At 40.5% G+C, this 22,867-nt stretch overlaps 1 pseudogene; it reads right to left on the bottom strand.

Moving 5' to 3' along the window:
- Positions 1-1,951: 1,951 nt before the first annotated feature.
- On the bottom strand, positions 1,952-2,804 carry LOC101420213 (MKI67 FHA domain-interacting nucleolar phosphoprotein pseudogene; annotated as a pseudogene).
- Between the last annotated feature and the right edge of the window lie 20,063 nt (positions 2,805-22,867).

The following is a 22,867-nucleotide window of genomic DNA, read 5'->3' as shown; positions in this document are numbered from 1 at the left end:
ACATAATTTTTCAAAGGAGGAGATATGAGTTACATCCATTTGTCACAGTGAGTTAGCAGTAAAACCATGGGGATTTACTCCAGGTTCCAGTTGTTTTGAGTTATTAAGAATTTGACAGAATGGACAAGTCTGAACAATGTCCCGAGATTGTGTCCATATTAAAGCAAAATGAGCTTTAAGACTGGCTGCATTTATATGGGTTAGATTATGAAAATGAATAGTTTCTTGTAAAACAGGAGTGACTAATTTATCAGTGGCATTATTGCCTTGAATGAATGGTCAGGTAAATTTGAATGAGATCGAATATGAGTGACAAAAAATGGACTTTTTCTATTTCTACTGATCTGTTGAAGTTTGTGAAAAAGCTTATAAAGAAACTGATTTACATTAGGTTTAAGAGTTGTTTCAATCAAGTAACCTTAATGGCATATGCTGAGTCTGAAAGGATGTTTATGGACTCTGGTATTTCTTGCAAAGCAGCAAGTACTGTTATTAATTCAGCTTGCTGAGCTGAAAATCCAGGAGTAGGAATTTTCTTGGTTTTATACCCAGTAAACCCAGCTGCTCCATTTCCAGACTCATCAGTAAAGATTGTAGGGGCATCAAGTATTGGTTGAAACTTAGTTATGCTAGGTTAAACCCATTGAGTGTTTTTAATGAGTTGTAGTATATGATTTTTAGGGTAATGATTATCTGTTCAATATAATCAGTAAAGGCAATTTGCCATTTAAAGTGATTTTGTAGGCAAGGCTCAACTTCCTTGTGCAAAAGCAGAAGAATGATATGAGAAGGGTCCTGTCCATGAAGAGCACGAGTGTGTTCATGGCCTTTAAGTATAATTTGGTCCATAAAATCTACATAAGAAGATAAAGTTTTAACAATACTGTTAGGTAAATATATCCATTCTACAATATGATCTTGTTGCATAAGGATTCCTGTGGGGGAGTGTAAGGAAGGCAAGATAATCAATTGCAGTGGCTGTTCTGGATTAATGCACTCAACTTGGGCACTCTGAATTTTTTTCTCAATTATTTTTAATTCCTGTTCTGCTTCTCTAATTAGAACGTGGGGGCTTTTTAATTGAGGATCTCCTCATAGTAGGGAAAAAAGATTAGACAGTTCATATGTGGAAATGCCCACTTTGGACCTCAGTCAATCAATATATATTTTCTAATAATTTCTGCAGATCATTCAAAGTTTTAATAGAGTCCCTGTGAATCTGAACCTTCTGAGGCTTAATTGTAACTTTATCAACAATAGCCCCAAGATAAGAAACAGGAGTAACCTTTTGAATTTTCTCAGGGACAAGTTTTAACCCTGCTGCAGTTAAGATCTTTTCTAAGGCCTGATTGCTAAAACTAGAGTCTGGGAAGAGGGAGCAGGATACAATATATCATCCATGTAATGGATAATATAACAAGAAGGAAAAGCCAGTCTGATTGGATTTAAGGCTTTAGCTACAAAATTTTGACATATGGTGGGGCTATTAAGCATTACTTGAGGAAGATATTTCTACTGTAACCATTTCACACATTCTTTGTTATTGAAAGAAGGTATCAAGAATGCAAATTTCTCTCAGTTTTGCAGAGCCAAATGTATTGCAAAGACACAATCCTTTAAATTAGTAACAACAAGTGGCCAGCTATGAGGGATCATAGCTCATGTGGGCAAACCTGGCTGCAGTGCACCCATAGGTTGAATGACTGTATTTACTGCTCGGAGGTCTGTTAAAAGCCTCCATTTCCCTGATTTTTTCTTTTTCTTTCTTTTTTTTACCATTACTTATCTTATTTATTTGAACCAAGAGTATGTTTTTCCTCCAAAAAGGTTGCCAAAAACTACATTTCACTGTACCTAGCAGTATTTAAAGAACCAGGCCCTAATAACAAAAGCACATTTTTCAGAAGAAACAGTACACACAATGTATTCAGATTCACGGTTTGCTTTTTCTTCATCTTTTTTTCCCTGAACATGTAGGTGTCTGACTCTCCTGTGTTTCTCCTTTTGCACTGGATATGGGCTGTTTGAAAACTATTTCATTATCTTCATCACCATTCATTTCAGCCACTTCAATTTTCGCTTCTCCAAAATGTTGGTGTGCAAACTGGTGTTGGGCCCTGGCTATCTCCAGTGTTCTTAGGAGTGTTAGGGGTGCCAGAAACCACTTGTTTCTTCTTGTTTGGGAAAACCTGGCCTTTTGTAGATTTCTGAAGAACAGTATTTGAAGCATTTTTCTTCTCTTTCCATAAAATTAGTGAAGGAAAATCATAGTTTATTCCTTTTTGAGCTACTTTCTACCTGAGTAGTTTTTCTTTGTTTTTAAATTGCTTTTCCATCTGTAGCTTTTATATTAGTGTCTGCTTCTTATTTTATCATTTCACTACTGGACGTGATGAATGCAAATGGAACACCAAGTCTTTAAAAAGTTCTTTGTGTACTTTTTCAGAAGGTATAAACTCACACTTCAAGAGCCTTTCACTGAAAAGATAGTTGTTTACTGTTTCAGGAGCTATCTTAGCAACATTATCAGACTCGGACTCCACAAAGGCATATCCTTTGTTATTTCCAGTCTTTTTACTTCTAGACAGTCTGAGTCTTGTAACAGTGCAAAACTGGGAGAAATACTCCCAGAGCTGGGGTTCAAAAAGGCCTTATGGTATTTGGTCCACATAGATTACTTCAGGAGTAAGTTTTTCTTGCTGGGTCACTTGCTGGAAGACCTGAGCCACCTGCTTCTGAAACTGAGCCTGACCCTGCAGGTCCAGTGACAGAAGTGGCTTGGCCAGGCCAGAAAACTCTGCCATGTCCAAAATGTCACAGCCACCTGATTTTTTTCTTAGCAGGAAACACCAGAGAGTTCCAAGGACTAAAAGATTCTTCAATATGCCCCTTGTCTATTTGTTCTTAACTAATTTATGAAGTGCCTCCAATTTGTCTTGAGTTAATGGCCACTGTCCAACCCAAACCAGAGATGTTGTAGTCCACTTGAGAGGGATGGGTTGAGTGATCCAAGGAGGCTAGACTGAGCACTGGCCTTTATGGAAAGGTGAATATCCTAATCCTTCATGATTACCTAGAGCTGTGGGAGCTATTGGTTAAACAATTCCCTGGTGGTACTTACCCAATCCTAACCCTGGAACATTCCCTTGTTTCCTCATTCATTGTTGACTTTGTTTACTGTATTGGCTTACCTAGGGAATATAAATTTCATCCTGTCATTGTTCTAATAGATAACATCCCCAGAGATTAATAGGTAATTCAGCAACATACAGCTGCAGGGTGGCATGTTGCCTATCAGGTCCCAGACAATGAAAAATTTGCACACTCTGTTTTAAACCTCTGGGAGTGCCAAGTCCCAGAACAGAAATGATGCATCTTGTAATGGCCAAGCAAAGGGCCAATGGTTAGAACTAATAATAGAAATGTCAGTTCCAGTATCAATAAGTCCTTTAAACCATTTTTTTCTGAATGGTTACTTCACAAATGGGATGAGATTCTAAAATTTTTTCAGTTAAGAATACTCCTGTTATTCCTGTACTTCCAAAACCATTTTTCCCTTGAACTTTCTCACTAGCTCCTACAGGAACATAAGGGAACAACAACAATTGTGCTATATGTTCTCCAATATCAGCTTTCCATGGAACTGAGGCGGACATGATAACTTGAATCTCTCCTTGATAGTCACAATCAATTGCTCCTGTATGTACCCTAACTCCCTGGGAGGTGAGACTGCTCCTCCTGAGGAGAACTCTGACAATGCCGATTGGTAAAGGTCCCCTTTTCCCCCTTTTTACACAGATGGGGGTATCCCCTAGAAGCAAGATAACAGGTTGTGCTGTAGTACTATGTGCTGTAGTATCCATGGCTGTGCTTCCTGCCATGGCAGGGTATAAGCCAAGGACATTGTGGAGTATCAGGGGGTGCTGAGATTGCTCTGCTGAACCAGGAAAGCTCCCTTATGGAATGAGGCTAGGAGTGGGCCCCACTGAGTTTCCCTACAAGGGAGTGCCATTCTTATGATAATTAGACCAACATTGGCTAACTCAAATGTTTTCTGAGGAGAAATATTCTGTCCAGGGGGCATTGTTTTTCCCTCAGATTTATTCTGACAGTCTTTTCTCATGTGACTAATTTTTCCACAGAACGTCTTATTGGTTTTCATTCCTGCCAGAGCCTGAGCCATCATAGTAGCATGATGGCCTTTTGTCCCTACATCCTGGCACAATTTAATATATCCAGTCAAATCCACTTTACCTTTCATAATCCCAATAGCTTTCTGACAATCCTGATTAGCATTTTCATAAGCCATTAGCTGCAAAATAGTATCATCAGCTTCTAAATTATTGACCTGTTTTTCAAAGCCTCTTATAACTGAGTGATAAAGTCAAGGTAAGTTTCCTTAGGTCCTTGTAATAATTTTTGAAATGACACTGGAAGCTGGCCTTTAGCCTCAATTTTGACTCAGGCCCTTAAGCAACAGGGAGGGACCTGTGTGATGGCTTGATCATTCATTGTTAATTGCTGATCTACTCCTGCCCAATTCCCCACCCCCACTAACTGATCCAAGGAAATAGGGATATTATGGGCTCTATCATGAGCAGCCTGAGTCTCTGTATGATCTGTCCACCAGGTTTTGAATTGAAAAACTCTCCAGACCTTAGGGTGATGCTTGCTAATGCAGACCAGTCAGCTGGGATCAGCCTAGAACCTTCAGCAAGCCCCTGCACCGTACCATAGGTAAAAGGAAAATTTGGACCATATTTTTGCACTGCTTTTTTTTAACTCTTTCAAAATTTTGAATGTGAAGCATTCAGATTTTGAGGATCCACCCCAGGAGCTACTCTTTGTCATACAGTGACCAGAAAGGCCATTTGAAGCACCTCCAAGTTATCCTCCCTTCTAGCCTGTATAATGCCTAGTAGTAAAGCTGACAATTTTGGCTGAGCATCTCCAGGCATAGGAGGGGGAGGAGGTGTCAGTGGGTGGGGGAGGTGACTTTCTAAAGTCAGTTAATGGACTGAGTCTCTGGAGAATGGCAGAGACTGGGGTCTCCACAAATGCTGAATTGAAGACAGAGAAAAATAGCAGATAGGAGGTGGGGCAAGATAGTGGTTGAGTGAGCACACCTGATATTCTCTCCTGCAAAGAAGCAGTTGGGCAGAGTTGGAAATTCTTTGAGACCAGGCTGTTTCAGGATTTTGCAGGGCAGGAGGTGTCTGGACATCAATTTGGTGGGAAGGTAACAGAGAAAATTCATATATTAGATAAAATTGGGGCTCTATTACACAGAGGTGGGGGCTGCATGGCGGGGCGCTACCTCTTGGGGTGGGCGGAGCTGTGGCACTGGCACTGCGGCGGTGATTCCTGGAGGCTCTGTGGTACTGAGGAATTCATAAGCCCTGAGCGGGCTATTGGGGTGCTTACAGGGCAAGAGGCCTTCGCAGACTGATTTGGGGAGACAAACGGGAGTTTTATTGCGAGGCGGGGAATTTTTGATTGCGCACACAAATAATAGCACTTCTGGCTAGAGCCCCACCCCCCAAGGCCGGCTGCTGATCTGCAGTGGCCTTAAATTGCTCGCAATAAAGAGACTTCACCAGGAGGCTGTTTCAGGGACTGGCAGGGTGGGAGACGTCTGGAAGCTGATTAGGGGAATATTTTGCAAAGCATGGGAATTTCGATTTCGGACCCTGATATCGGCATTTCCAACTGGAGCACCTCCCCTTGAGCCTGGCTACTGATCTGCAGCATCATTAAATTGGCTGCAGTGTAGAGATATACACAGGTGGCTGTTATGGGGGCTTACAGGGTGAGAGGTGTCCTGAAGTTGAATTGGTGATACAGCCACAAAAGAGACCCTAGTGAGAGGGTGAATTACGGGGTTCTGATACATAGGTGAGAGTTTGCAGATGTGACCTCCCCCATAGGGCTGGCACCCAGCTGTGGGGATGCCTGAAGGCTGTACTGCACTGCGATGCTCCCAGGCTCCCTGTTAACCAGATTTGAGGTTGCCAGGTCTGAGTCCCCTAAACCCTGGTGGCCCACACCCCAGAGACTCACACCTCTTGAGCCTGCAATATCACAGACTTTCCATCCCTGAATCCATCACACCTTAAGGTCCATCTGAGGTCTTTGAATGACCTAGCCCTCAACGTTTGTGTTTTTCATTTTTGTTTTGTTTTGTTTTTATTTTTTCTTTTATTTTTTATTATCCTGATTGCTAACATTGCATTATCTCCTAGTCTTTCCTCCCATCGTATCCCCCAAAGTCTTTTTTTTTTTCTCTATCTGGTCCCTCATTTTCTTCTTACTTTATTTTATCTTAATTATACAATAGGTGCTTCAGGGAACACCTCATATTTGCTGGGTTTCCTCATCCTCCATTGCCTCATTTCTGTATGAATTGATTTTGGTTACCTACACTAATCCCCTTTCCCCTACATCTTGATATCCTCCATCATCTACTGTGTCTCCTGTATTCCACCTCCCTTTCTTTGATCCCCAAAGTGTCTAACTCTTAATTTCTAATACCTTTGTTTTGTTTTCTGTCTTTTATCCACTCTTGAAACTTTTGCCTTTCTTTTCTCTTTCCCTCCCTCACGAAAACAATAGCTTTTTAATTTATACCATATTCCTCCCATATTCAGTCGACGACCTCATTATAGGTACTCTACCTACTGCAATAACTCTACACAACGTACATGAATCTAACATCCTCACAGATCTCATATTGTTGTTCTGTTAAAATTTATTACCAATACTACTTTAGACATTTTCCTTGCTTACACAATTGCCTTTCCCTCGGCCTAATACTTTCCTTCAAAGTGAACTCAGCCAGCAATAAGAAATTAGAATAAGAAGAACAAAGTGACAAAGACAAGATATAACACTTACGCAAAAACAGCAGCTAATTAATTCCCAAGACTAGACAAAGAAGCTAAGGAACTGATTAAACCCATCAAGATAAAATGATGACCAGACATCAACAAAAATCTACAAACCAAACCAGGAATCAGGAAAACATGGCTGAATCCAATGAACAAACTAAAAACCAGGAAGGGGACCAGAACTTCGCACAAGTAATTAAAGATCTCAGAACATATACCACAGACAAATTTAATGAAGTAAAGGAAGAGGTTAACAATATGAAGACAACACTTGGAGGGGAAATTGCAGACATACGCAAAAAGATAACAGATATGATGGGAATGAACACCACAGTTCAAGAAATCAAAAATACACTCGCAGCAAATAGCAGCAGATTAGAAGAGACAGAGGAGATAATTAGCAATGTGGAAGACAGTACATCAGAAATCAGATAGTAGAGTTGATTGATAAAAAGATAGCAAAAATCCAGCTAGGACTTAGGGGCCTGAATGACAATGCAAAACACACAAACATAGGTATTATAGGCATCCCAGAAGGAGAAGAGAAGTGAAAGGGGTCAGAAGGGGTGTTGCAGGAAATAATGGCTGAAAACTTCCCAAATCTACTGAAAGAGACATATGTACATATCCAAGAAGCACAGTACACCCCAATCATAATAACCCCAACAGGCCCACCCCAAGACATATACTTGTCAAATTATCCAACACTCAAGACAAAGAGAAAATTTTAAAAGCAGCAGGAGAAAAGAAAACCATCACATACAAGGGAAGCTCCATAAGATTAAGTTCTGATTTCTCATCTGAAACCATGGAGGCAAGAAGGCAGTGGTATGATATAGTCAAGGTACTAAAAGAAAAAAATGTCCAACCAAGAGTACTCTATCCAGCTAAACTAGCATTCCAAAATGATGGAGAGTTCAAAATATTCACAGATAAACAGAAACTGAAAGAGTATGCCAACAAGAAACCTCCCCTTCAAGAAATTCTAAACGGAGTTCTGCAGGAAGAAAGGAAAAAACAGGACAGGCAGAGTTGGAGGAGAGTGAAGAGCAACAAAAAGACAAAGAGAGAAGAAAAACAAACAAACAAAATATGACAAACACAAGTCCAATCAAAATATGGCTAACATAAATAATTCCTTGAAAGCAATAACACTGAATGTCAATGGATTAAACTCACCTATCAAAAGTATATTAGAGGAGCAGGATCTAATATACATATATAGATCATTACACCCAAACACAGCAGGGTATATATTTTTCTCAAGCGCACATGGATCATTCTCCAAGATAGACCATATGCTAGGCCAAAAAGAAAACCTTAATGAATTCAGAAAGATCGAAATCATACAAAACAATATCTCTGACTACAGTGGAGTGAAGCTGGAAATTTGCAAGGGACAGAGACCCAGATTTCACACCACAATTTGGAAATTAAACAGCACACTCTTAGAAAAACAGTAGGTCAAAGAGGAAATCTCAAAAGAAATCAATGACTACCTTGAAACAAATGATAATGATAACACAACATACCAAAATTTGTGAGATGCAGCAAAAGCAGTATTGAGAGGGAAATTTATAGCCATAAATTCATATATCAAAAAAGAAGAAAGAGCAAAAATTGAAGAACTAACTGCACTTTTGAAGGAATTAGAAAAACGACAGCAAAGTAACCCAACAGGAAGAAGAAGGAAGGAAATAACAAAGATAAGAGCAGAACTAAATAAAAGAGAAAATAAGAAAGCACTTGAAAAGATAAACAAGACAAAGAGCTGGTTTTTTGAGAAGATAACAAAATTGACAAACCTTTAGCGAGACTAACAAAGAAAAAAGAGAGAAGATGCAAATACACAAAATAAGAAATGAAAAAGGCGATATCACCACTGACCCCACAGAAATAAAGACTATCATAAGAGGATACTTTGAAAAACTATATTCCAACAAAAATGACAATTGAGAGGAAATGGACAAATTCCTAGAAACACATAAGCAGCCCATATTGACAAAAGAAGAAATTGATGATCTTAACAAACCAATCACAAGCAAAGAGATAGAATCAGTCATTAAAAATCTCCCAACTAAGAAGAGACCAGGGCCAGATGGCTTCACAGGTGAATTCTACAAAACATTCCGGAAAGAACTAACACCAATCCTGCTGAAACTATTCCAAAAAATCGAAACAGAAGGAACATTGCCGAACTCCTTCTATGATGCCAACATTACCCTAGTACCAAAGCCAAACAAAGACACCACAAGAAAGGAAAATTACAGACCAATCTCTCTAATGAACCTAGACGTAAAAATACTTAACAAAATACTTGCTAATCATATTTAACAACACATTAAACGAATTATACACCACGACCAAGTGGGATTCATTCCAGGTATGCAAGGATGGTTCAACATAAGAAAATCAATCAATGTAATACACCATATAAACAGATTGAAGGAAAAAAATCACATGATTATATCTATAGATGCAGAAAAAGCATTTGACAAAATACAGCACCCTTTCTTGATAACACTCCAAAAGATCAGAATACAAGGAAACTTTTTGAACATGATAAAGAGTATATATGAAAAATCTACAGCCAACATTGTTTACAATGGAGAAATCCTAAAATCCTTCCCTCTAAACTCAGGAACAAGACAAGGATGCCCACTGTCTCCCCTTCTATTTAACATTGTCTTTGAAGTACTTGCTCGAGCACTGAGGCAAGAACCAGATATAAAAGGCATTCAAATTGGAAAGGAAGAAGTCAAAATTTCATTATTTGCAGAAGACATGATCCTATACATAGAAAACCTTGAGAGGTCTACAACAAAGCTCCTAGAACTCATAAATGACTTTAGTAAAGTCACAAGTTATAAGATCAATGCACAAATATCAGTAGCATTTCTGTACACCAATAATGAGCAAAATCAAGAGGAAATCAAGAAACAAATACCATTCACAATAGTAAATTAAAAAATCAGATATTTAGGAATAAATTAAAGATGTAAAAAACATACACCAAGAACTATACAAGACTGTTCAAGGAAATCAAAGAAGACCTAAATAATGGAAGAATATTCCCTGTTCATGGATAGGAAAACTAAATATTATTAAGATGTCTATCCTACCAAAACTGTTCTACACATTCAATGCAATCCCAATAAAAATTAACACAGCCTTCTTTAAGGAACTAGAAAAACTAGCTATGAAATTTATTTGGAAAGGAAAGAGGCCCCGAAAAGGCAAAGACGTATTGAAAAAGAAAAACGAAATTGGAGGAATCACACTACCTGACTTCAAAACATACTACAAAGCTACAGTAGTGAAAACAGCATGGTATTGGCATAAGGAGAGACACACCAACCAATGGAACCGAATTGAAAGTTCTGATATAGAACCTCATAGCTATAGCCATGTAATACTTCATTAAGCCACCAAAACCTCTCAACTGGGAGAGAATGGCCTATTCAACAAATGGTGCCTGGAGAACTGGATATCCATATGTAGAAGAATGAAAGAGGATTACCATCTCACACTTTATACAAAGATCAACTCAAGATGGTTCAAACATCTAAATATAAGAGCCAAGACCATAAAGACCTTGGAAAGCAGTGTACAGAAACATCTACAAGACCTTGTAATAGGAAACGGCTTCATGAACTTCACACCAAAAGCACGAGCAGCAAAAGAACAAATAGATAAATGGGACTTCCTCAAAATTAAAACCTTCTGCACCTCAAAGGAGTTTGTCAATAAAGTAAAAAGGGAACCTACACAATGGGAGCAAATATTTGGCAACCATATATCCAATAAGAGACTTATAACTTGCATATATAAATTACTCCTATATCTTGAAAATAAAAAGATAAACAACCCATTTTAAAAATGGGAAAAAGACTTAAACAGACACTTCTCCAAAGAAGAAATACAAATGGCTAAAAAGCACATGAAAAAATGCTCCAAATCTTTAGCTATCAGGGAAATGCAAATCAGAACTGCAATGAGATACCATCTTACTCCCATAAGATTGGCAGCTATGAAAAAACAGAAGAATACAAATGCTGGAGAGGATGTGAAGAAATAGGAACACTTATCCACTACTGCTGTGAATGCAGGAGGATCCAACCATTCTGGAGGACAATTTGGCGGTTTCTCAAAAAACTAACCACAGATTTGCCATATGACCCAGCAATACCACTGCTGGGTATATATCCAGCAGAACTGAAAACAAGGACACAAACCAATATATGCACACCAATGTTCATAGCAGCATTGTTCACTATCGCCAAACATTGGAATCAACCCAAATGCCCATCGACAGATGAGTGGATCAATAAAATGTGGTATATACATACAATGGAATACTACTCGCCTGTAAGAACAAATACACTATAAACAAACGTGATAACATGGATGAATCTTGAGAACCTTGTGTTGAGTGAAACAACCCAGGCATTGAAGGACAAATACTACATGACCTCAATGATATGAAATAAGCAAGCTGCCTCAGAGAGCTAGAGACTGGAAGATAGGCTTACAGGAAATTGGGGGGTAGAGGAAGGATGTAAGCTGACATCTACATGGGTGAAATCTATGATAAGCTGGCGGTAAGTATGTGCACAAGGAAGAGATAAAATGGGGGCATAGGGTTACCTTTGGGTGGGGCTTTGCAGGTTTGAGGGGGGCTAGGGATGGGCGGATGGGTAATATTGCCCAAAAATTGGGGGGAGGGAGGGACAACATACGAACATAGGAGATTGTCAGGTGTTGGTTTAAAGTAAAATGCTGAGAAAACCTTTTCAAAATATAATTAGGAAAGTTACCTATTTACGATACTCAAAGGGGATAATCTGATGCAGGAGAGACTCCTAGGGAATATCTGAATGCTCATTTTGCCAGAGTGAGTTATACCATTGAGTAGAGACCCATATAATGAGAGTGTAGTTAGACCCACAACCTGGGGAGAACTAATGCCATCAAATAGAGGGAACTGTATCTCTCAAGAGAAAGGGTGGCTCCCAGGGCATTAGGGTAGTTGAGCAAATCAAGCCTTCAACACTGTTGCAAGTATCTCTGAACATGGCTCCTCAAGAAATGAAGATTGACTGTCACTGTGGGCCCCAAGGGTAGGGGGAAATAGATATTGAATAGATGGAACCAATGTAAATGTGAGGGCAAAAGAAGTGTTTCACAAGAGTACACAAGGATGGATATAAAACATGTAATATTGTTTGGATGGATATAAAAACATATAGGGGACGACAGACTAATAATGTAAATCATAATGTAAAACATAAGATAACTAAGAAATTTAGAAAATTGTATAGCCTAAAGTATAAACCACAATGTAAACACAAATGTCACCTTGTTTGAAAGCTATTGTCTCAATATCTGTACATCAGTTTCAGTAAATATGATATGAATAAGTTAAAAGATTATGGCTGTGGAAGGGAAAAGGTTTTATCATGAATATGTGGGAGTACTGAATATTGTATATATGAATTACTGTGATCTAGGGCTCTTGTGAAGAGAAGCTCAATAATTAGGAAAAAAGAAAAGAAAAAGATAGGATGTAGAATTTTTCCAAATCAATATGTTTTCTATATCTAACCTTTAAACTCATCGCTATATTCCATTTTACTAGCAAGGGAACCTGACATTATATTGGGCTTCACTTTTCAGGAAGTGTTGGGTCACAGAGTGGTTCAACAATGGCAGCAGAGAAATACTGGTATGGGATGTTATTGACAAGCGATATATGGTTGACAGGGAGTTATACAGGGCATGTGTCCAGGGTGCATGGAAATGTTTGGATATACTCATAGTGGAAACAATTAAAAACAACAGCTGGGTGGGTACTGGGTTCCTGGTCGGGGGGTGCTCTGTCGTGGTCCCTAGGGGAGCAGCAGCAGTCCTCCAGGTGCAACAGTAAGGACCAGGAAGGAATGAGGGTCAAACAGTGAGCCCCTGATACTAATGGCTATTCTTGTGAGCTTATACACCTGAAATAAAAACAAGGCCTAGAGCAGCACTGTGCCTAAGAGTTCCCTCCTGACAGCCTCCGTGTTACTCAAATGTGGCCAGTCTCAAAGCCAAACTCAGCATGTAAATGAAATGCCTTCCCCTCAGCGTGGCACATGACACCCGGGGATGAGCCTCCCTGGCACTGAGGGATCACTACCAAGTACCAGCTGATGATGTAACTAGAAAATGACCTTGAATTAAAGGTTCAACACGGACCAGCAGAATATCCCTGTCTACATATAATAACAGGAGTTAAAAATGCTGTTTGACCTAAAGTAAGGGGGAAATGGAAAGGACAAATGAGTTTATATGGCTATGAGTCTCTAAAAAAGAGTCTGGAGGTTGTCAGAAGGATTGCCCTTATGCACACCTGAGCAGAGTCTCAGAGACAGATATAGTAGATACAACCCCAGATATTGGTCCTTTCGAGGGCTAAAGAGACCCACAGGTTCTATGGTCATGGCAGATGGGGTTCACTGCCATGTCAGTTGGCCCTTCTTTGGAGCTGGTGTTTCTGCATGATGGAAACGGACTCAGATGGGATTTCTTTTCACAAGCCTTTCATGCTACTTTACTGGAATTGTAGTTGATGCTAGGGTTTAAGATATATCTAGGGGATTTGAGTCTCTGGACTGACAATATGATAGCCAGACCCTGAGCCTCAACAGACTTCAGCTCCTACATTCTGATTTATTGGACTCACCCCACTCAGCTAACATCGAGTTGAAGGTCAACCACCACACCATGGAGCCTAGAGTGCCTACAACTGAAAGCAGGAGGATTGCATCCAGTATCCATGTGGAATCTAAGCCCCCTCTTGACATAGATGTAGAATGGACACAACCAAGCCAAGGTCCACAGGAATGAGGAATACAGTAAGGATCAGAGTTGCCTTAATAATATTCTATTCATGAACTATTGTGGTTAACAATCGAGAAAATGTGGCATCAATGTTGAAAAAGTGGCCATGGTGGCTGCTGGGTGTGGGGAATGGGAGGAAGAGAAGAGATGTGGAGGCATTCTCGGGACTTGGAGTTGTCCTGGGTGGTGCCCTAGGGTCAATTGCCAGATGTTGTATGTCCTCCCATGGCCCACTGAATGGAATGTGGGATAATGTGGGCTATGGTGTGGAAAATGGGACATGGGGTGCAGCAATGCCCAGAGATGTACTCACCAGATGCAATGGATGTGACATGATGATGGGGGAGAGTCTTACTGTGGGGGGAGTGGTGGGGTGGGGGCGGTGGGGTTGAATGGGACATCATATTTTTTTAATGTAAAATTTTAAAAAAATGAATAAAAAAATTAAGAAAAAAATGAATAAATTGATTAGAATTTGGAAAAAAAAAATATATTTACTTCCAAAGTTGTCTCCTGAGCAGGGGATCCTGGCCATCTGTCCCAAGGCCAGTGACACAGAGTGTATCAGGACATAGGAGGCCTCAGAGCTTGTAGGAAATTGAGGAAAATATGGATAAAGCTGCTGAACTCACTACCAGCACATGCCACCCCTAGGATGGACCTGTGGGAGCTCAAGGCTTGGGGCAGTCCCAGTGCAGGTCCCTGGGTAGTAGCATGCAGGTGTGTCCTGGGGTGTAGCACATGCGAAGAGGGTAAGGAAGGTAGCAGGGGAACCATCCAGGCCATGGTCCACACACACCAAAGCTCTTTATCTTGTGTTCCCAGCTGGGCAGGTCTCCCCCAGCATTTTACCCCCCAGAGGAAGGGCCAGCCTAGGGGTGTAAATCAGAGCAGACCTCATTGGGCAGATTGGGAAGGCAGCTGGGATTTCTAGGCAAGGGCCAGTCCCCACAGAACCAGAGAGAGGCCTCCCCTTGAAGTGGTCACCTTCACATTTCTTCTCCACAGGCAAGGAGACCCTGATGCAAACTCACCACCTAGGAGGAGTCCCTACAAGACCTTTGACCCAAGAAGGTCAACCCTCCCTCAGCCTTCATTCTGTGCTTTGTTCCTTTCCTTACCCCTCCCTGGTTAACTCAGAATAACATGCCTTACAACTGGCACCTTGGTGATAGGTATTGGCAACAGAATGCATATTCTAGATTGCACCCATTCTTTCCTCACCTGCTGTGAAGGAGGTTAACAGTGAATTTTTGCCTCCATTCTCTGTACAGAGAAACTGTTGACAGCAGGTGAGCAGGAGAGGAGCCCAGGACCCGGTAGATATGTCTCCCAAGCTCTGCTGCCTGAAGCTGCAAGGCTGGGAACAGAATCTGTCACATTACCAGCCCAGGTGGTCACTGCTCCTGTGAGCTTTTTCTCTTGGCGTCTGCCCCTCTTGACATGATGACTACAGTCTGAATGGGTGGCTGGAAGTCCAGACCTGCCAGTCTGAGGACTCAGTCTTGATACCTGAGCTTTCCCCACCTCAGCACTCATATATATATATATATTCCCCACCTCAGCACTCATATATATATATATATTCCCCACCTCAGCACTCATATATATATATGTATGTATTTTTTCTTTTTTTGTCTTTATTTATTTTTTTAATATTACATTAAAAAAATGAGGTTCCTATATACCCCTCACCCCCTCACCCCACTCCTTCCCCCATAACAACAATCTCCTCCATCATCATGAGACATTCATTGCATTTGGTGAATACATCTCTGAGCACCGCTGCACTTCATGTCAATGGTCCACATCATAGCCCACATTCTCCCACATTCCAACCAGTGGGCCATGGGAGCACATACAATGTCCAGTGACTGTCCCTGCAGCATGACCCAGGACAACTCCAAGTCCCCAAAATGCTCCCATATCTCATCTCTTCCTCCCATTTCCTACCCCCCAGCAGCCACCATGGCCACTTTCTCCACACCAATGCCACATTTTCTTCGATTACTAATCACAAGAGTTCTTGAATAGAGTATCAGTAAGTCCTGTCTAATCCATACTCTATTCCTCCATCCTGTCGACCATGGAATAGTTGTGTCCATTCCACATCTATATCAAGAGGGGGCTTAGATTCCACATGGATTCCACATCTCCTGCTTTCAGTTGTAGGCACTCTTGGCTTCCTGGTGTGGTGGCTGACCTTCTTCACCTCCATGTTAGCTGAGATGGATAAGTCCAATAAACCAGAGTGTAGGAGCTGAAGTCTGTTGATGCTCAAGGCCTGGCTATCAGATGGTCAGTCAAGAGACTCAGGTCCCCTGGGTATATATTAAACCCCAGCACCAACTACAGTGCCGGTAAAAGTAACAGGAGAGGCTTGTGAACAAAGATCACATCTGAGTACAACTCCAACACAGAGGAACACAAACTCCAAAGTAGGGCCAACTGACATGGCACTGAACTCCATCTGCCATGAACATAGAACCTGTGGGTCTCTGTAGCCCTTAGAAGAACCAATACCCGGGGTTGTATCTACTTTATCTGTCTCTGGGACTCTGCTGAGGTGTGCATAAGGGCAACCCCTCTAATAACTTCCTGGCTCTTTTTGGAGACTCATAGCCATATAAATTCATTTGTACTTTCCATTTCCCCCTTTGATTCAGGTCAAAAAGCATTTTTTAAAAAATTATTATTATTTTTAATTCAGTTTTTAAAAATATTACACTCAAAAATTATGAAGTTCCTATTCACACTCTTTCCCCCAACCCCATCACTCCCCTCACAGCAACACTCTCCCCCATCATCATGACACATCCATTGCATTTGGTGAATACATCTCTGAGCATCACTGCACCTCATGGTCAATGGTCTACATCATAGCCCACACTCTCCCACGTTACATCCGGTGGGCCATGGGAGGATCTACAATGTCTGGAAATTGTCCCTGCAACAGCACCACCCAGGACAACTCCAAGTCCCGAAAATGCCTCCACACCTCATCTCTTCCTCCCATTCCTCACACCAAGCAGCCACCATGGCGACCTTTTCCACACCAATGGTACATTTTATTCAATCACTAACCCCAATAGTTCATGAATAGAATATCAGTAAGTCCACTGTAATCCTTACTGTATACATCCTGTGGACCTTGGATTGGTTGTGTCCATTCCATATCTATGTCAAGAGGGGGCTTAGATTCCACATGGATGCTGGATGCAATCCTCCTGCTTTCAGTTGTAGGCACTCTTGGCTCCATGGTGTGGTAGTTGACATTCTTCAGCTCCATGATAGCTGGGTGGGGTAAGTACAATAAACCAGAGTGTAGGAGCTGAAGTCAGTTGAGGCTCAGGACCTGGCTATCATGGTCAGACCAGAGATTCAGATCCCCTATATATATCTTAAACCCCAGCACCAACTACAATTCTGGTAAAGTAACAGAAAGTCTTGTAAAAAGAGATCACATCTGAGTCCAACTCCATCATGCAGAACACCAACTCCAAAGAAGGGCCAACTAACATGGCAATGAACTGTATCTGCCCTGACCATAAAACCTGTGGGTCTCTGTAGCCCTCAGAGGAACCAATACCTGGGGTTGTATCTACTTTATCTGTCTCTGGGACTCTGCTGAGGTGTGCATAAGGGTAACCCTTCTGATAACCTCCCAGCTCTTTTTGGAGACTCATAGCCATATAAACTCATTTGTCCTTTCCATTTCCCCCTTAATTTAGATAAAAAAGCCTTTTTAACTCCTGTTATTATATGTAGACAGGGATATTCTGCTGGTTTGAGTTGAACCTTTAATTCAAGGTCATTTTATAGTTACATCATCAGCTGGTACTTAGTAGTGATCCCTCGGCACCAGGGAGGCTCATCCCTGGGAGTCATATCCCATGCTGGGGGGAAGGCAGTGCATTTACATGCTGAGTTTGGCTTTGAGGCTGACCACATTTGAGTAACATGGAGGCTCTCAGGAGGGAACTCTTAGGCACACTGCTGCTCTAGGTCTTGTTCTTATTTCAGGTGTACAGGCTCACAAGCATAGTCATTAGTATCAGGGGCTCACAGTTTCACCCTCATTCCTTCCTGGTCCTTGCCATTGCACCAAGGTGACTGCTGCTGCTCCCCCAGGGACCACAACAGAGCCCCCACCCCCCGGGCAGGAACCCAGCACTCCCTCAGCTGTTGTTTTTAATTGTTTCCACTAAGAATATATCTAAACATTTCATGCACCCCGGACACATGCCCTGTATAACTCCCTGTCAACCATATGTCCCCTGTCAATAACATCCCATACCGGTATTCCTCTGCTGCCATTGTTGAAACACTCTGTGATCCAACACTTCCTGGAAAGTGAAGCCCAATATAATGCCAGTTCCCTTAATAGTAAAATGGAATGTAGCGATGAGTTTAAAGGTTAGATATAGAATACATATTAATTTGGAGAAATTCTACACCCTATCTTTTTCTTTTCTTTTTTCTAATTATTAAGCTTATTTTCCCAAGAGTTTTAGATCACAGTAATTCATATATACAATATACAGTACTTCCACATATCCAATATAAAACCTTTTCCCTTCCACAGAGATAATCTTTTAACATTTTCATACCATATTTACTGAAACTGATGTACAGATATTGAGACAATAGCTTTCAAACAAGGTAACATTTGTGTTTACATTGTGGTTTATACTTTAGGCTATACAATTTTCTAAATTTTTAGTTATCCTGTATTTTACATTATGATTTGCATTATTAGTCTATCGGACCCCATATGCTTTTGGTGTAATATTACATGTTTTATATCCATCCTTGTGTTCTCTTGTGAAACACTTCTATTGCCCTCACATTTACATTGATTCCATCTATTCACCCACAGTGACAGTCAATCTTCATTTCTTGAGGAGCCATGTTCAGAGCTACTTGCAACAGTGTTGAGGGCTTGGCATACTCAGCTGCCCTAATGCCCTGGGAGCCACCATTTCTCTTCAGAGATACAGTATGCTCTATTTGATGGCATCACTCTTCCCCAGGAAGACGCTCTTATTTTATGGGTCTCTACCCAATGATATAACCCACTCTGGCAAAATGAGCATTCACATATTCCCTAGGAGTCTATCCTACATCAGATTATCCCCTTTAAGTAACTTAAACAGGTAACTTTCCTTATTATATTTTGAAAAGCTTTTCTCAGCATTATACTCTCAATGAACACCTGACAATCTCCTATGTTCATATGTTTCCCAACCCTCCCCCCAATTTCTTGGGCAATATTATGCATCAACCCATCCCTAGCCCCCCTTAAGCCCACAAAACCCCACCCAAAGGTAATCCTATGCCCCCATTTTATCCCTTCCTTGTACACATACTTACTTCCAACTTATCATAGATTTCACCCACGTAGATGTCAGCTTACGTCCTTCTTCTACCCCCCTGATTTCCTATAAGGCTATCATCAAGTCTCTAGCTCTCTGAGGCAGCTTGGTTTACTTATTTCATATCATTGAGGTCATGTAGTATTTGTCCTTCAATGCCTGGGTTGCTTCACTCAACATAAGATTCTCAAGATTCATCCATGTTATCACGTGTGTTTGTAGTGTATTTGTTCTTAAAGCCAAGTAGTAATCCATTGTATGTATATACCACATTTTATTTATCCATTCATCTGTTGATGGGCATTTGGGTTGATTCCAACTTTTGGCGATAGTGAACAATGCTGCTATGAACATTGGTGAGCATATATCGGTTTGTGTCCTTGTCTTCAGTTCGGCTGGGTAAATACCCAGCAGTGGAATTGCTGGGTCATATGGCCAATCTATGGTTAGCTTTTTGAGAAACCGCCAAACTGTCCTCCAGAATGGATGGAAACTTCTGCATTCCCAAAAGCAGTGGATGAGTGTTCCCATTCCTCCACATCCTCTCCAGCATTTGTATTCTTCTGTTTTTTTTCATAGCTGCCAATCTTATGGGAGTAAGATGGCATCTCATTTTAGTTTTGATTTGTATTTTCCTGATAGCTAAAGATTTGGAGCATTTTTTCATGTGCTTTTTAGCCATTTGTATTTCTTCTTTGGAGAAGTGTCTGTATAAATCTTTTTCCCATTTTTAAAATGAGTTGTTTATCTTTTTATTTTCAAGATATAGGAATTCTTTATATATGCAAGTTATAAGTCTCTTATCTGATATATGGTTACCAAATATTTTCTCCCATTGTGTAGGCTCCTTTTTACTTTTTTGACAAACTGCTTTGAGGTGCAGAAGGCTTTAATTTTGAGTAAGTCCCATTTATCTATTTGTTCTTTTGCTCCTCGTGCTTTTGGTGTGAAGTTCATGAAGGCATTTCCTATTACGAGTCTTGTGGATGTTTCCCTACACTGCTTTCCAAGGTCTTTATGGTCTTGGCTCTTATATTTAGGTCTTTGATCTATCTTGAGTTGATCTTTGTATAAAGTGTGAGATGGTAATCCTCTTTCATTCTTCTACATACGGCTATCCAGTTCTCCAGGCACCATTTGTTGAATAGTCCATTCTCTCCTAGTTGAGAGGGTTTGGTGGCTTTATCGAATATTATATGGCTATATATATGAGGTTCTATATCAGAACTTTCAATTCAGTTCCATTAGTCTGTGTGTATCTCCTTATGCCAATACCATGCTGTTTTCACTACTGTAGCTTTGTAGTATGTTTTGAGGTCAGGTAGTGTGATTCCTCCAATTCTGTTTCTCTTTTCAATATGTCTTTAGCTATTCGGGGCCTCTTTATTTTCCAAATAAATTTCAGTTAGTTTTTCTAGTTCCTTAAAGAATGCTGTGTTGATTTTTATTGGGATTGCATTGAATGTTTAGATCAGTTTTTGTAGCATAGACATCTTAAGGATATTGAGTCTTCCTATCCATGAACAGGGAATATTCTTCCATTTATTTAGGTCTTCTTTGATTTTCTTGAACAATCTTGTGCAGTTCTGTGTGTATAAGTTCTTTACCTCTTTAGTTAAATTTATTCCTAAATATTTGATTTTTTGTTTACTATTGTAAATAGTATTTGTTTCTTGATTTCCTCCTGATCTCACTCATTATTGGTGTACAGAAATGCTACTGATTTTTTTGCGTTGATCTTATAACCTGCGACTTTACAAAACTTATTTATGAGTTCTAGAAGCTTTGTTGTAGACCTCTCAGGGTTTTCTATGTATTGGATCATGTCATCTGCAAATAATGAAATTTTGACTTCTTCCTTTCCAATTTGAATGCCTTTTATATCTGGTTCTTGCCTCAGTACTCAAGCAAATACTTCTAAGACAATGTTAAATAGAAGGGGAGTGAGTGGACATCTTGTCTTGTTCCTGATCTTTGAGAGAAGGATTTTAGGATTTTACCATTGTAAACTATGTTGGCTCTGGGTTTTTCATATATACTCTTTATCATGTTCAAAAAATTTCCTTGTATTCCAATCTTTTGGAGTGTTTTTATCAAGAAAGGGTGCTGTATTTTGTCAAATGCTTTTTCTGCATTTATAGATATAATCAAGTAATTTTTTTCTTTCAATCTGTTTCTATGGTGTATTACATTGATTGATTTTCTTATGTTGAACCATCCTTGCATACCTGGAATGAATCCCACTTGGTCACGGTATATAATTCATTTAATGTGTTTTTGAATAGGATTAACAAGTATTTTGTTAAGTATTTTTGCATCTAGGTTCATCAGAGAAATTGGTCTGAAATTTTCCTTTCTTGTGGTGTCTTTGTTTGGCTTTGGTACTAGGGTAATGTTGGCGTCATAGAATGAGTTAGGCAATGTTCCCTCTGTTTCGATTTTTTGGAAGAGTTTCAGCAGGATTCGTGTTAGTTCTTTTTGTAATGTTTTGTAGAATTCACCTCTGAAGCCATCTGGCCCTGGGCTCTTCTTAGTTGGGAGGTTTTTAATGACTGGCTCTATCTCTTTACTTGTGATTGGCTTGTTAAGATCATCAATTTCTTCTTTCATCAATATAGGATGCTTATGTGATTCTAGAAATTTGTCCATTTCCTCTGAATTGTCATTTTTGTTTGAATATAGTTTTTCAAAGTATCCTCTTATGATAGTCATTATTTCTGTGGGGTTAGCTGTGATATTTCCTTTCTCATTTCTTATTTTATGTATTTGCATCTTCTCTCTTTTTCTTTTTTAGTCTCACTAAGGGTTTATCAATTTTATTGATCTCAAAAAAACAGCTTTTGATCTTGTTTATCTTTTCAAGTGTTTTCTTATTTTCTATTTCATTTAGTTCTGCTCTTATCTTTGTTACTTCTTTCTTTCTTCTTCCCGTGGGATTACTTTGTTTTTTTTTTACTAATTCCTCCAAATGTGCAGTTAGTTCTTCAATTTTTGCTCTTTCTTCTTTTTGGATGTATGAATTTATGGCTCTGAATTTCCCTCTCAGTACTGCTTTTGCTGCATACCATAAGTTTTGGTATGTTGTGTTATCATTATCATTTGATTCAAGGTAGTCATTGATTTCTTTTGAGATTTCTTCTGTGACCCACTGTTTTTCTAAGAGTGTGCTGTTTGCCCTCAGCCATGGAACGGGTGAACTGCCCTCGGCCCCGCCCAGGCAACCGACACCGGCTTGCTGATAGCCAGCAGGAGCTGCCTACGCTCACATCCCCCCTCTCGCACTGTCAAGCCGCAGCACAAGCTGCACCATAAAAGGCAAGGAACTAGTCCCTACCAATCACTCCCAGCCCCGTTCCCCTTTCCCGCCAGTGCCGCCCCTTCACCAACCTAGAATCTGCCTCTTCCCCCCACCAACTGCTCGCCACCGCCAATCCAATCCCCCTTTGGCCACAGCCAATCAGTCCCCTGCTCACTCCCCCATAACCCTATATAAACACATGTACTTCCCTTAATAAATTAGACCTGCGTGCTCACCTCGTCTCCGTGGTGGTTTCTCTGCCACACGCCCTCCACGCCTGCGAGCCCCCACAGGAGCCTAGGCCTCTCCTGCCCTGTCATCCACCGGACAGGATGTACTGACCGCAACTGGCGCCCCACATGGGGCACTGCCCACCGTGAATGGGCAAGGCCCTACTCCGCCTTGCTCCATAACTTGCCGGCCCCTCC

This window comes from Dasypus novemcinctus, chromosome 19 (assembly GCF_030445035.2).
Source record: "Dasypus novemcinctus isolate mDasNov1 chromosome 19, mDasNov1.1.hap2, whole genome shotgun sequence".
In the NCBI taxonomy this organism is placed as follows: Eukaryota; Metazoa; Chordata; class Mammalia; order Cingulata; family Dasypodidae; genus Dasypus; species Dasypus novemcinctus.
The sequence above is the reverse complement of the archived record's forward strand: the minus strand, read 5'-3'. Positions and strand labels throughout refer to the sequence as shown.